The sequence below is a fragment of the Eulemur rufifrons genome, chromosome 1 (assembly GCF_041146395.1).
Source record: "Eulemur rufifrons isolate Redbay chromosome 1, OSU_ERuf_1, whole genome shotgun sequence".
NCBI classification, from domain to species: domain Eukaryota; kingdom Metazoa; phylum Chordata; class Mammalia; order Primates; family Lemuridae; genus Eulemur; species Eulemur rufifrons.
This window is the reverse complement of record NC_090983.1, coordinates 85,639,123-85,651,773: the sequence shown is the minus strand read 5'-3', so window position 1 is coordinate 85,651,773 and position 12,651 is coordinate 85,639,123. Positions and strand designations below refer to the sequence as shown.

At 35.5% G+C, this 12,651-nt stretch overlaps 1 protein-coding gene across 2 annotated transcripts in view; it reads left to right on the top strand.

Annotated features, from left to right (window-relative positions):
• R3HDM1 (R3H domain containing 1) overlaps positions 1-12,651 on the top strand; it is a 177,406-nt gene that overhangs the window by 45,388 nt on the left and 119,367 nt on the right. The window lies entirely within an intron of this gene.

Below are 12,651 nucleotides of genomic sequence, written 5' to 3'. Positions count from 1 at the left end.
AAACTCAGGTTAATTTTTTTCTACCTGTTTTTGGAAAAGAGATGGAATAATTTTTAAAGTGCTTATAACAGAGCAAAACCTAGATCTGTCATTGTTATGATTAGTATAATCAGATATCACATTGCAAAAGAGAGCAAATGCTAACCAAACTCTGTAATTTTTAAGGTGAATCTAATATCTAGTTATATAGTCTGAAAACTTTGACATATACCTTGATATTTTGATTCTTCACAACTAGAATCTCACCATACAGGTAATATTGAATAACTAAAGAATATCCATTAGTGTGTAACTGAATTATTTGGAAGGTTTTTGAGAGTTTTACATGCTTTTACCTGGAATTAGCTGGAATTTTAACAGGATTTGGAATTGCTATGATATTTTGAAACCTCCCCATATATGAAATTATTTTATTCTAAGGAAATAATTTACCTCCTTTTTAGAAGAGATAGGAGGAAAATCACTAAATGGCCTTTTATCAATGCTGAATATCATTGCTCTTTTCTTTTGTCTATTTCTGATTCCCAACTGTGTAAGTAATTAGGGTCATGAAAATATTAAGAGCTATTATTAAAATTAGGGCCCTTTATCAGATGCACAGTTTCAACCTAATGCAGGAGAATTTCACCATCATTTCCTTTTTAAGCTTTTGATTTTAAGTTTTATATTGAGAACTATGAAACAAATTAAAATAAGCAACACATACTCTCAATAATTGCCCACAACTGCTTTTATCCATCCTTTGTCACATTCTACTTTTTTCTTTTTTATATCTTTTCTCATTTTCATTTTTTCTTCTTTCCTTTAGCTTTCTGTTTGTTTCTGTCTCTTCCTCCCTCCCTTTCTCTTTCTGTTTGACTTTCTGAGTATTTGTCTCTCCTTTCTGTTTCTCTCTTTTCTCCACCCATCTTCCTCTATCCCCCTCTCTTCGTTTACCTTTCCTACTTTGTCTCAGTCTCTCTCCCTTTCTGTCCATTTACCTGGTGTCTCAGGGTCTATGTCCTTTTCTCTCTCTCTAACTGAATCAATCCTAATGTCTCCTCTCTCTCCTTCTCTCCTCTCTTCTCTTTCTTTCTTATTCTGCCCATCTGACTCCCTCTTCCTGTCTGTCTCTGTAACTCCTTTTCTCTGTCTCACTTTCCCTGTCTGCCTCCTTCTCTCCCTTTCTGTTAGTCTCTGTTCATCTTTCCATCTCCTGTTGTCTGTTTCTCTATGTGCCCGTCCTCTCTTCTTTCTGTCTGCCTCCCCTACCCCTTCCTTCTCCCTCTTTCACCCTCCCTTTGCTTCTTTGTGCCTCTTTCTCCCTACCTCTCTATTCCTATTTGTGTATCTCCCAGTCTACCTGGCTACTCTTCTTTCTATCAGTCTCACTTTCTGCCTCCATCCATCCCTCTCTTGATACTTGGCTCTGTTTCCCACCCTACCTCTAGATCTTTCTCTTTCCTGTTAGCTTCACTCACACACAGACAGACGCTCTCCAAATTTTCGTTCTCATACACGTTTCCAGTTTCCATTGGAACCTAGATATGTACTGGACTTTAAATTTTTTTGGTTAATTAATAACAGTTACTGATTTCATTTTAATTTATGTTAAACCCTGCACTTTCTAAAAGAAATTATTAGGTAAATAATTAAATACTATATTTTAAACAAACACAATTTACCCTTTGCTCACTTTTTTAATATTTAGAAACTTATGCTGAGAACTTATAAATGAATTGAAATTATCACATATTAAAATCATTATTTAAAACATTTTGTTTGTCTCCCAAATATATACATGTTAGGCTATTTAAAGGTACTTCCTAAGTATTTGGTTTTCTCTTAAAGGATTTTTTCTATTAATTTTTCAGATTTATAGAAAGCAGTTTAAAATTTTTGCTTTTTCAAGATACTTGATAATATTCCACTTTGTAATTATATTCCATATTATGGGCAAACTTGTATTTTTTACACTTGTATTGCCTTCTTATACCATCTATATTTTTCAAATGTGTGAACAGTAGATATATGCAGGGATTGTCTTCTTTTGTTTTTAACTTATTTTGAAATACAGATTCACAGGATGTGAAAATAGTACAGAGAGGTTCCATGGTGTTTTTTAAATAAGAGTTTTAACATTTAAAAACGTTTGCCTCAAGATCTGTGGACTTAAAATAAATCTTTAAAAGTTCACTTAGCATTTATCTCTTAAGTAATCACAAAACTAGCAACTATCATCCTATTGTTTTCATTCCATTTTATAAAGCAGATTAAGATAGCACTTTGATGAAAGAAAGCATAGTATATATTAATAGCACTGTGGCCTTGTGATAATTAGCGTAGAGCTATCAGGGAAGAATTTACAGGTAACAAGTTACATATGTAAAGCATGTTCCAAAAGCAAGCAAAGATGTATATCATGGTTACATATGTAAAGTGTGTTCAAAAAGCAAGCAAAGATGTATAAAATGAAAACCTTTCCAGAGCTGAGTTAAATGTCATTTTCACATATAGTTCTCTCTCCTCTGAAATTATGTAGCACTTCTTTTTTTTTTTTTTTTTTTTTTTTTACATTCTTTTGGTGTCTCTACTGCTATAGTTAGTTATCTTCTCTGCTCTGTGATCACACCTCTGATCGTTGGGAGCATTGGGGTTGAAGTACAACCAAAAAATTATCATCTCTCTAAATCTTGCCGTACCTACATATGAGCTGACCAACGCTCATTCTAATTAATATCTGATATCTTTAATACAGTTAAGGCAATAATTTTCATTTTTTCCCAGCTAAGTTCCTCTGAGTATCTTTGTGGTACTTCAAAAATATTAACTTCATAAGTATTAACTTCAGTAAATAGAGAAAAGCCTGAAGTTCAGTTAATATCTCTCTACCTAGCCCCACCTTCTCACTTGAACAGAACAAGTTTATATAAATATTTCTGGGTTTTTAGTTCTCCAGAAGGCTGTAGTATATGAATCCCAGTTAATCTTTATTTTATATCTTACATATGTATGTTATATAATAAAATGACATGGATAATATGTATTACATAAATCCATCACATTGTATAATATATAATGCAAATCTGTAATATTATATAAATGTATATCATACACGTCACTTTATTATAACATACACATGTTTACATGTCTGTATGATTAGCACACACATATAAACATATATTTACATATAACATATACAGCTAACATGAAACAAGTGTTGTGGACTAGAATTCATGGATAGGTTTCTAGAGAACCAAGAAACACTTAAAAGCACTTGTAAAACTGTGAAAGTACATTTGTGAGTAAGCATATATATGAGTGCTGCCTTTCTGAGGAGAGGATCCTTGGGTTTAATAAGATTTTCAAGAGAAATCCTTTCATGGCCTAAAAATAATTAAGAATTACTGCTTTATGGTGTTTATAAATCATTACTCAATCTGCTGTGTTAATTTTAAATTTCCTCTCAATTTATTTTCAAATGCTTAGAAGAGTAGCAATAGCCGGCACGTCCACAGACATCACATTTCTCTTCAGGTAGTTTAAAAATATGCAATGACTGATTACCAAGCATGTCAGATGTCAGACTTCAGCATGGGATCACCAGAGATAGAGATAGCAAAACATTTTATTATTCCTCATACTTTCAGAGTGCTTGCTAAATCACAGCTTCCCTTAACAGGTAGAAAATTAATGACAATAGAAATTGAAGACTGCATACCCCCATTGAGCTCCAATGATACAATTGTAAAGAAAGCAAAAGAAATGTATTAAAGATTCATAACTACTAAAACAATTTGATGTGGTAGACATATATAGGAGATAATGAAGGAAAGCCATAAAAAATCAAATCTGTAATGTGTTAGACCCTTTGAATTTACTCATTTTGTGCAAAGCCACAGGAAGTTGAGCCAATTAAATTGGACAGAATCTTAGGTACCTTAAAGAGAAGTTATATCTGCTAGCTCTACACATACGGTGTATAGTGTGAACTTCGAGAGACAGAGACCGTGAGCTTCTCAGCAGTGTTCACCTATGCCCAGCAGCAGCACCTTCTAGCTGTAAAATTGTTTGCGCTTTGTTGTACACATCCTTTTATAGAGTATGAAAGTAGATGATGGCAACTGAAAGACAACACCTGCTCTACCTCAAGCTGTTTTTAAGCTATTTTTACTGACCATGAAATGCTCTCTGACTGAAAGAACAAATAAAATCTTTTGAGCCTTTTTTCCCCTAACATAATCCCTAGGTTCTTTCTTGAGAGAGGGCTGTGATCTTTTGTTAGAAAGAATGTAGTTGGCAGTTCAGGAAGTGAAGGGTGGCACATTAGTTGTTATAAAACAGAATGTCTGCCAATTGTAACCTAAATCAAAATCCTATAAAGGAAACAGATTTTTGGCATAAGAAGGAAATGGGTCATGTTAGATCTACTGATTCAAATGCTAGAGAATGTGAAGTTTCACATGTTAAGCCATCAAAGAACAGTTGGATGGATTAGATAAATGTGCCAGGAGCCCAGCATGAGTTTTGCTAAGATTCTTTGATGGTAGAGCTTTGTACCTTTAAGACTTGTAAAGGATTTTCATTGTGACTCTGTGATAAGAATGAAACATTAGTCATGGATAAAAAGTACATAGAGATAAATTCATTTAGTTATATTAGTAATACAGAGAAAAATGTCAAATGAAATAAAATTTTGAAAGAGTAAAGGGAACACCACATCAAAGTCTAGCTAAAAGGCTGTAAAGACTGAGAGTTTCTTATAGGTTGGCCCAGCACTTGCCACAGTCTGTGTAAAGCATATGCCTATTCATTGAAGGCATTAGGAATAGCTGAATAAAAAAACTAGAATTGTGCTCATGATGATTTCACCTTTATGAACTATGAACTACAGACATTATCATGCTGTGAACATAGCACAAAATACATTAATAAAGAGTGTAATGAATGAGACTAGATTATGCATAAAGTTGATACCTGAATGACTTTTGATACCAGCTAACCTGGAGTTAGGCCAGACAAATCCTACACAGACTGCTTTTACTTCAGACACCAGGCCACCCTTACTTCTGACCAGCTGGCTACAAATTTGGAAGTTCCCACTACTCCCTCAGGTTTGATTGCTAGAATGACTCACAGAACTCAAGAAAGCACTGCACTCACAATTACAGTTTTATTGTAGCAAAAGGATACAAATCAGAACTAACCAAAAGGAGAGACACATAGGGCAAGGTCTGGCAGGGTCCTAAACGCAGTTTTTGTTATCCTTTCCCCATGAGGTCAGGACATGTTATCTTTTCTGCACATGGTGTATGACAGTATGCAGAGTATTGCCAATCAGGGAAGCTCACTTAGGCTTCAGTGTTCAGAGTTTTTATTGAGATTTCATTACATAGGCTTGATTAATTGATTCATTGACCATGCAATTGAATTCAGTCTCCAGCCTCGTTTCCCTTCCTGGATTATCATAGGACTGATTATCATAGGATTATCACAGGACTCAAAGCCTCAACTTTCTAATCACTTGATTAGTCTTTCCAACCAGTCCCCATTCTGAATCATCTCCTTAACATAAGCTATGTGTAAAGGCTCACCATGAGTCATCTTATTTGCATAAGCTATCAGGACCCACCATGATTGACAAAGATACTTCTGTCACTCCAGATATTCTAAGGATTTAGAGGCTACCTGCTAGGGCTAGCCAAATTCTTTATTATATAATATCTTATTCTCCAATTATTGATAGTGTCTTTGGTGTTCTCTATTAGGGAAATAATTTACTTTTCTGGTTGTTATTATTTATACAATAACTCAGAGATCAAGACAGAATATATGATGTTTCTGACCAGTTTGCCTCTCTAGCTGGTTTCGTAGCTTAAAAGCCTCTCTAAGCAGGTAATGTACTATTTAATATTTAAAGAATGAATTATAATCAATTCAGACTCAACATGGAAACAGAAAAAAATCTATATTCTCTCTTCTCCGTGCCATTATCTTAAGCTCTCCTCTTACATCCTCATTACTATCTTAAGATCTCTCACATCTTCATTACTTATAGCTCAGTTTCCAGGAATCTAAACCTTTTGAATGTTCTTTGTTGTTCATTTCCCCAAGCATGGTGAGATGGTCAGACCAGTCTTCCCCCTCCCCCCGCCCCCCATGTAGTCTTTAAAAGAGATTTTTCTGTATGCCAAGGGATCTTACTTCATAGGAGCTCTCAGTATAATCCTGGATTATGATAAGTTCAGAATTAAGGTAAAGCACATTTTACCCTCACTAGCACTATATTAGGAGGTAATTAATACAGCCTTCAGGTATGGGGTTACATTAATGGTCCTGAATTTATTGCATTGTCTCTTGCCTTCATCTGTCAGTATCTAAACCCTTTCAGAATCTCACCAAAGTTAACTCCCAGGATTCTCCAAGGTCTCTCCCATGAGCTTATGAATAGCCCTTTCATGATCTTCCAGTTTTGTCCTTCTCTGGCCCACTGCCCACTACCATTTTTACTAGTACTTGCCATGACTTTGTTCACGTCCGTACTAAAGGTTGTATCTCTTAGAGTTCCCAACATCATTAGTCTTCAGGATACCATATTCTCTAGAATTTTCTGTGCACCAGCACCATGACATCATCAGAGAAATGGAGCAAGCCCTTGACCCACTTCTGTGCAGGGCTTGATCACCTGAGCACCATGAACTGCTTGTTTCCCACTTCTCCCCTGCTTTGGTTCTCTAATCAAGGCGCTGTGGCACACGCCTATAGTCCCAGCTATTCAGGAGGCAGAAGCGAGAGGATCTCTTAAGCCCAGGAGATTGAGGCTGCCGTGAGCTATAATAGTGCCACTGCACACCAGCCTTGGCAAAAAGAAAATATTTCCTTTGGATTCTGCTTTGACTCAAACTAGGACCCCTGCTACATAAAGATAAATCTAGATTTCTTTTAGTACTCTAGCATTCCTAATTTCCAAATTTCATGTTTTGATTTATCATTTTTAGTTAGATTTCTTAAGCTACTATGATACCACCGAAGGATATAAAATCAGACCGGGCAATGGCTATGAAAGGACATTTAGCCTGTTCTATAGCCAAGTAGCTCCTGAGCTGTCTCATTTAGATTACTCTCATTATAATGACCTCAGTGAAAGAATCAGAGAAACCCCCAATTTTGTAGTCTGCAGTCCTGGATATTGGTATTGGCCTTGATGAAACCCACCTTAGTGACTCACCCACCATTCTCCCTAAACCCTATAGCCATCCCAACTTCCTCACTTCTAGCAGATAATGTTCTAGGTAAAATAGAAAAAGAGTTTATTAGGTATGAATTCCCTCAGTTTCCTACCACCTTCCCTTCAGTTTCTGAGGATAATGAGTACTTTTAAGTTTTATGTCTTCATTTGTCCTTCTGACTCCATTTTCTCATTTCTTCCCATTTTATATTTTCCTTCTCATTCTCCTTTTTTCCTTCTAAAACCCCAGACTCTCTCCCTCCTTTCTGTACTAGCTTCTTTAGCCTACACATTTTCCATTCTAACAGTCTTCCTATAACTTTGCATCTCCTGCTAACCTTGTTACCAAATCACGTAGTTTTTGGTCCTCCACTTCCCTACTCGGCTCTTAAGAGTTTAGTTTTCCTTAAGGATTCTATCCCAAGCCCACTTTTTTTTTACTCAGTGAAGGCTCCTGGGCAACTTCATCTAAATTGATAATTCAAAACTTCAGTCTATACAGTGATTCTTCTCAAATAAATATCTTCAGCCCTGACTTCTCTCCTGAGCTCCAGGTCTAAATACTCAATTTTCTGTTAGATTTTTCCACCTAAATGTCAGGAAAATACTTAAACTCATCGTATGCAAAATTGAAATCACTGATCTGCCAGGAAATCCTTTTTTCCCCTCATATCTTTCCTTATCAGTGGGTAGCACATAGCACCTGTACCTTCAGTGTGTCCTCTCATACTCTTCCAACTATCACAGCCCTAACCTTTTCCCTGACCTCTCCTGTATTGAGTTGGCTTCCCCCAGTTAGTTATTATACTTTCTGTTATCTGTTCATTTCTAGATGCAGTATAGGTAGTGGCTAATAACATGGACTCTGGAGGCAAACTACCTGAGTTCACATCCTAACTTTACCTCTTAATAGTCTTGCTACCCTGAGCAAGCTGCTTAATGTTCTCTGCCTCAATTTCCTCATCTGTCATTGGGGATAATAAGAGCACCTTCATGGTGTAGTTTTGGTGAGGATTAAATGAATTAATGCACTTAAAGCATTGGGAATAATGCTTGGTGAATAAGTATTTAAGGGTTTGCTGTTAATAGTATTGTTTTCAAAACACATACTACAATTGGCAATTATCTCGTGTATTTTGTCTCTGCGCCAGAACATAAGCACCTTCAGTTCTAGAATCCTGTCTTCTTGGTTTTTCCTGCTATATCCCTAGTACCTAGACTGGTGCTTAGTACATAGTATCCAATCAGAATATTAGAATAAATGAATGAAATCTCTTTTCTCCTTTTCAGCTTTTTTTTTTTTTTTTTTTTTTTTTGAGACAGGGTCTTGCTCTGTCACCCTGGGTAGAGTGCAGTGGCGTCATCATAGCTTACTGGAATCTACAACTCCTGAGCTCAAGTTATCCTCCTGCCTCAGCCTCCAAAGTAGCTGGGACTACAGGCGCATGCCACTACGTCTGGCTAATTGTTTTCTATTTTTAGTAGAGAGGCGTCTCCGCTCTTGCTCAGGCTGAACTCCAACTTCTGAGCTCAAGCAATCCTCCCTTTTTGGCCTCCCAGAGTGTTAGGAATACAGGTGTGAGCCAGCTTTCATCCCGTAATCCTTTTTCTGAGCCCTAGTCACTTTCCATCACAACTATCAACATTTTGCTTGCTAGAACGGGGTCCATCTATATTGTAGGTGAAATCATTTTCCATGGCTTCTCTTAAAATATATTCCTCTATTTTTCAAGCTTTCTGTCCCTCATGGGATCAAAACTAAATTTCTAGTCTTAACTTCAAATATATCCACATTTTTATATTAATCTCTTGTTTATTTTTAGAGCATTTTTAATGAAAAATGTCCAAACCAAAAAACAAGCATTACAGGGTGTCCCAAAAGTCTCCATACAAAGGAAAAATTTTGTAATGAATATTTTGTAAATAAAGGTACATTTAGCTACAATTTCCCATTTTCCCTATGTATGGTGACTTTGGGGACACCCTGTATAACACTCAGTACTTACCACCCAGAATTGACAATTACTAACCTTTTATTATATTTGCTGTAGATCTTTTTTTAAAATAAAATAATAGACATGACTGAAGTTCCTTTTCCATCTCACCTGAATCCCTTTCCTTTCCCTCTCCAGAGGCAATTACTAACATGAAATAGGTATGTACCCTTCCCATTCATGCTTTTGTGGTTTATGGCAGAGATCATTCTGCTTTTTCGCTAAACGTTCTGACATTCGTCTTGGATCTTAAATTGGTACTTATATTAATAGCTTTAATCCATTCATTTTAATTGTTTTATGATATTGTACAATATGAGAATGCCACAGTTGTTTTTACTTTTTAAAAAATCAATTTCCCTATTAATAAATTTGGCCTTTCCCATTCTTTGCTTTTAAATAAAACCATGCTTTTGAATATCTTGGTACATGTCCCTTCATGTACAAGTGTGAGTTCCCCTAGGGTGTAGATCCAGAAGTGAAAACATTGGGCCATAGGAATTTAAAATTCATTTTATATTACAAATTGTTTTCTGAAGTGTGTGAGAGATCCCATTGCCCATGTCCTTACCAACTTAGCATCATCAAATGTTTTGTCTTCAAACCCAATTCATACGTTCTTACTTAAGTGGGCTGCTTTTTCCTATCTTCCCCATTACTTCGCTCAGAATGTAACACATTCATATAACACCTTACTTCTCCATATAAATCTTTCTGTAATAGTAATTTGTCTCATAGACTATTAAATTATTCCTTCTCATTCTTCAGCTACCAAAAGTCTTTCCCCCTCTTTTACAATATCCTCTTAAAATTATTTTATTATTTGTTAAGTGTCACCATTAACCTCTTAAGGGTTTAACAAACTCTTTCAGGTCAAGGTAGTTCATTCTCTTCATTCTTTTTAAATATAGCCAATACTCATTGCAGTTATAGTGCTTTCTGTGGTTATTCAGTAAATTTTTGTTGGATGATAGTGACTATCTATAAATCACATAGACACTTAGCATTTTGAAATGCTATTGCTTATATTCTTGTTCAAGTGACTGAGGAGAGACTCTGAGAATATGAATTTCCCCTGTTTCTAAATACAGCATAAACCATTTTCTTTGCCTTTCTTTCTGTAGGCCTCTGACCAATTTGGTTGTTCCAATTTATAACCTTAAAGAGAAGCTGGTATGTGTTGCTTTTGTGCATTTGATTTCTTTTATAAATGTGCCTGCCTAAATATATTTCTGTCCGTAAAGGAAGAAATAGCATTTTATCCATCTAATGAAATGGGATCAGAAACTAAGTAGTGATAAGGAAAAAACAACACAGAGTGTTTTGCCAGATTCTATTCTGATAATTTCAGTAATGTAACTCTTTTTCCCTCATCAATATTCTCTTTTTTCCCCCCTCAGTATTGTTGTGAAGAATATTTTTAACTTTAGGAGCCAGATTTCTTTCCCACAAATAAATTAACTTAAATTATTTTTTTTATATTTTGTTAACGTACAGCAAACTGGGTTTCATTGTGTGAAATTAGAGTATTTTATTTTTTTGGCTACCTAACTTGTCAGTTCTTTCGTGCTGTGGAACCAAAAATTAGGCCCCAGGCATAATGAAGTGATCGTTTGAATTATTAGTATCAATATTGCATTTTTTGCTGAAAATTCTTTCTGAAATTTTCACTAGAGAAACTACTCCTCTGTGGACAATGTACATATTAATTTGCCTTTGCAAATGTTCATCCTAATTCTGCCATATTTTGTTACATTGAAGAAGGTACTTAACTGCTGTGATCCCCAACCTCCGGGCTGCCACTGCCCCCCACCCCCATTCATGGAAAAGTTGTCATCCATGAAATTTAGTGTGGGGGAGCGCACAGCACGAGGTGAGCAGCTGGTGAGCAAGTGCTGGGTATCATTCCCATCACCGCCTGAGATCTGCCTCCCCACCCTCACCCCTGTCCATGGAAAAATTGTCTTCCATGAAACTGGTTCCTGGTGCCAAAAAGGTTGAGGACCACTGCAAAGTTAACTATGTGTATTTATCATTTATAAGCTACTAGGCTTCATATTGTTCATTAGCCACAAACTCTGAATCCTTACTGGGACTCAGGTTTGCATAGTTGGTACTCATCATCACAAGTGATAGGGAGATTCAGAGAAACTGGATGGTTATATATTTTCTGGTAGTTCTGATAGTTCAGTAGTGAGTAGTCCTACTGACCAGTATTACAAAGTTAATAGTGCTGTCTTCCTTTGCACAAAAAACAATACATAGCTCCTATCCATGTGAAAAGGATAAAGTTACTATATAAACACAAATCATCCTTTTTCTTCTTGAACACAAAATCAGATAATACATGTGAATAATGATACAGTGTTGTAGATAAGAGCTTGGAATGGTACACCAGTGGACTCAATTCAAATTCTGGTTCCCACACTTACTAGCTGTGTGACTTTAGACAAATTACTTAATTTTTCTGTGCCTTAGTTTCCTAATCTGTTGTAAGACAGGGGCAATAATAGGACATAATTCTTAGAATTGTTATAGGCTTTAAATGAATTAATTATGAAAGGTATTAGAACAGGGCCAGGCACATGGTAAGCTATATATTAGTATTAGTTTTTGGTTGTAGTTATTTGTATTTCTTTTGTAACTTAGCTATTCCTGTCATTTCCCTATTCCTCTTTTTTTTCCCTCAGTTTATAAGAGCTTCTTTACTTTCAACATTCTGACCCTTTTATATAAAGCTGGAAAAATTCATTTATATCATTTGCCTTTTACTGTTTATTGCTTTATCACAGAAATTTTAAAATTTGTTCTAAGTTCTATAACTATTTACCTTTGGTTTCTAGATTTTTGTGTTGCACTTAGGAAGGGCTTTCCCACCCTTATAAAAATCTTATAAAAAGATTTCCTATACATCCTAGTACATTCATAGTATTACTTTTTTTAGGATATGATCTTTAATTTTACCTATAATTTGCTTTTGTTTATGGTGCCAGGTAGGTGCCATCCTTTTTGTGCATATGCAACTAAGGGTTTTATTATATATACATGTAGGTGGCATTTCTCTTGTCTATCTCATAGCACAGAAATTGTACTAATCAAATCTCTGACTTGTTTCTAAAAAGTAACATGCATGTGTTAGGAATTGGAAGAATGTTTTTCCAAAGTTGAATATGAATTTAGAGCACATATATCCATCTCTTTTAGGTTGAAATAGATTTGAAGAAATTCAGTTTTTAAATATCAGTTAACAGTAGGGATTAAGATTTATACACTTAGTAAATGCCAACATTGTGTTCATTTTTTTCTCTAACTTGTCTATTATAGAAACTTCCCAAATTCTTGTCAGTTTCTTGATCTTTTTCACTAACTGTACAACATTTATTATATTAGGGTGATACATTTAAGTGACTACTAAATGTTGTGGCAGAGACATGATGTGCCATGTCTGTC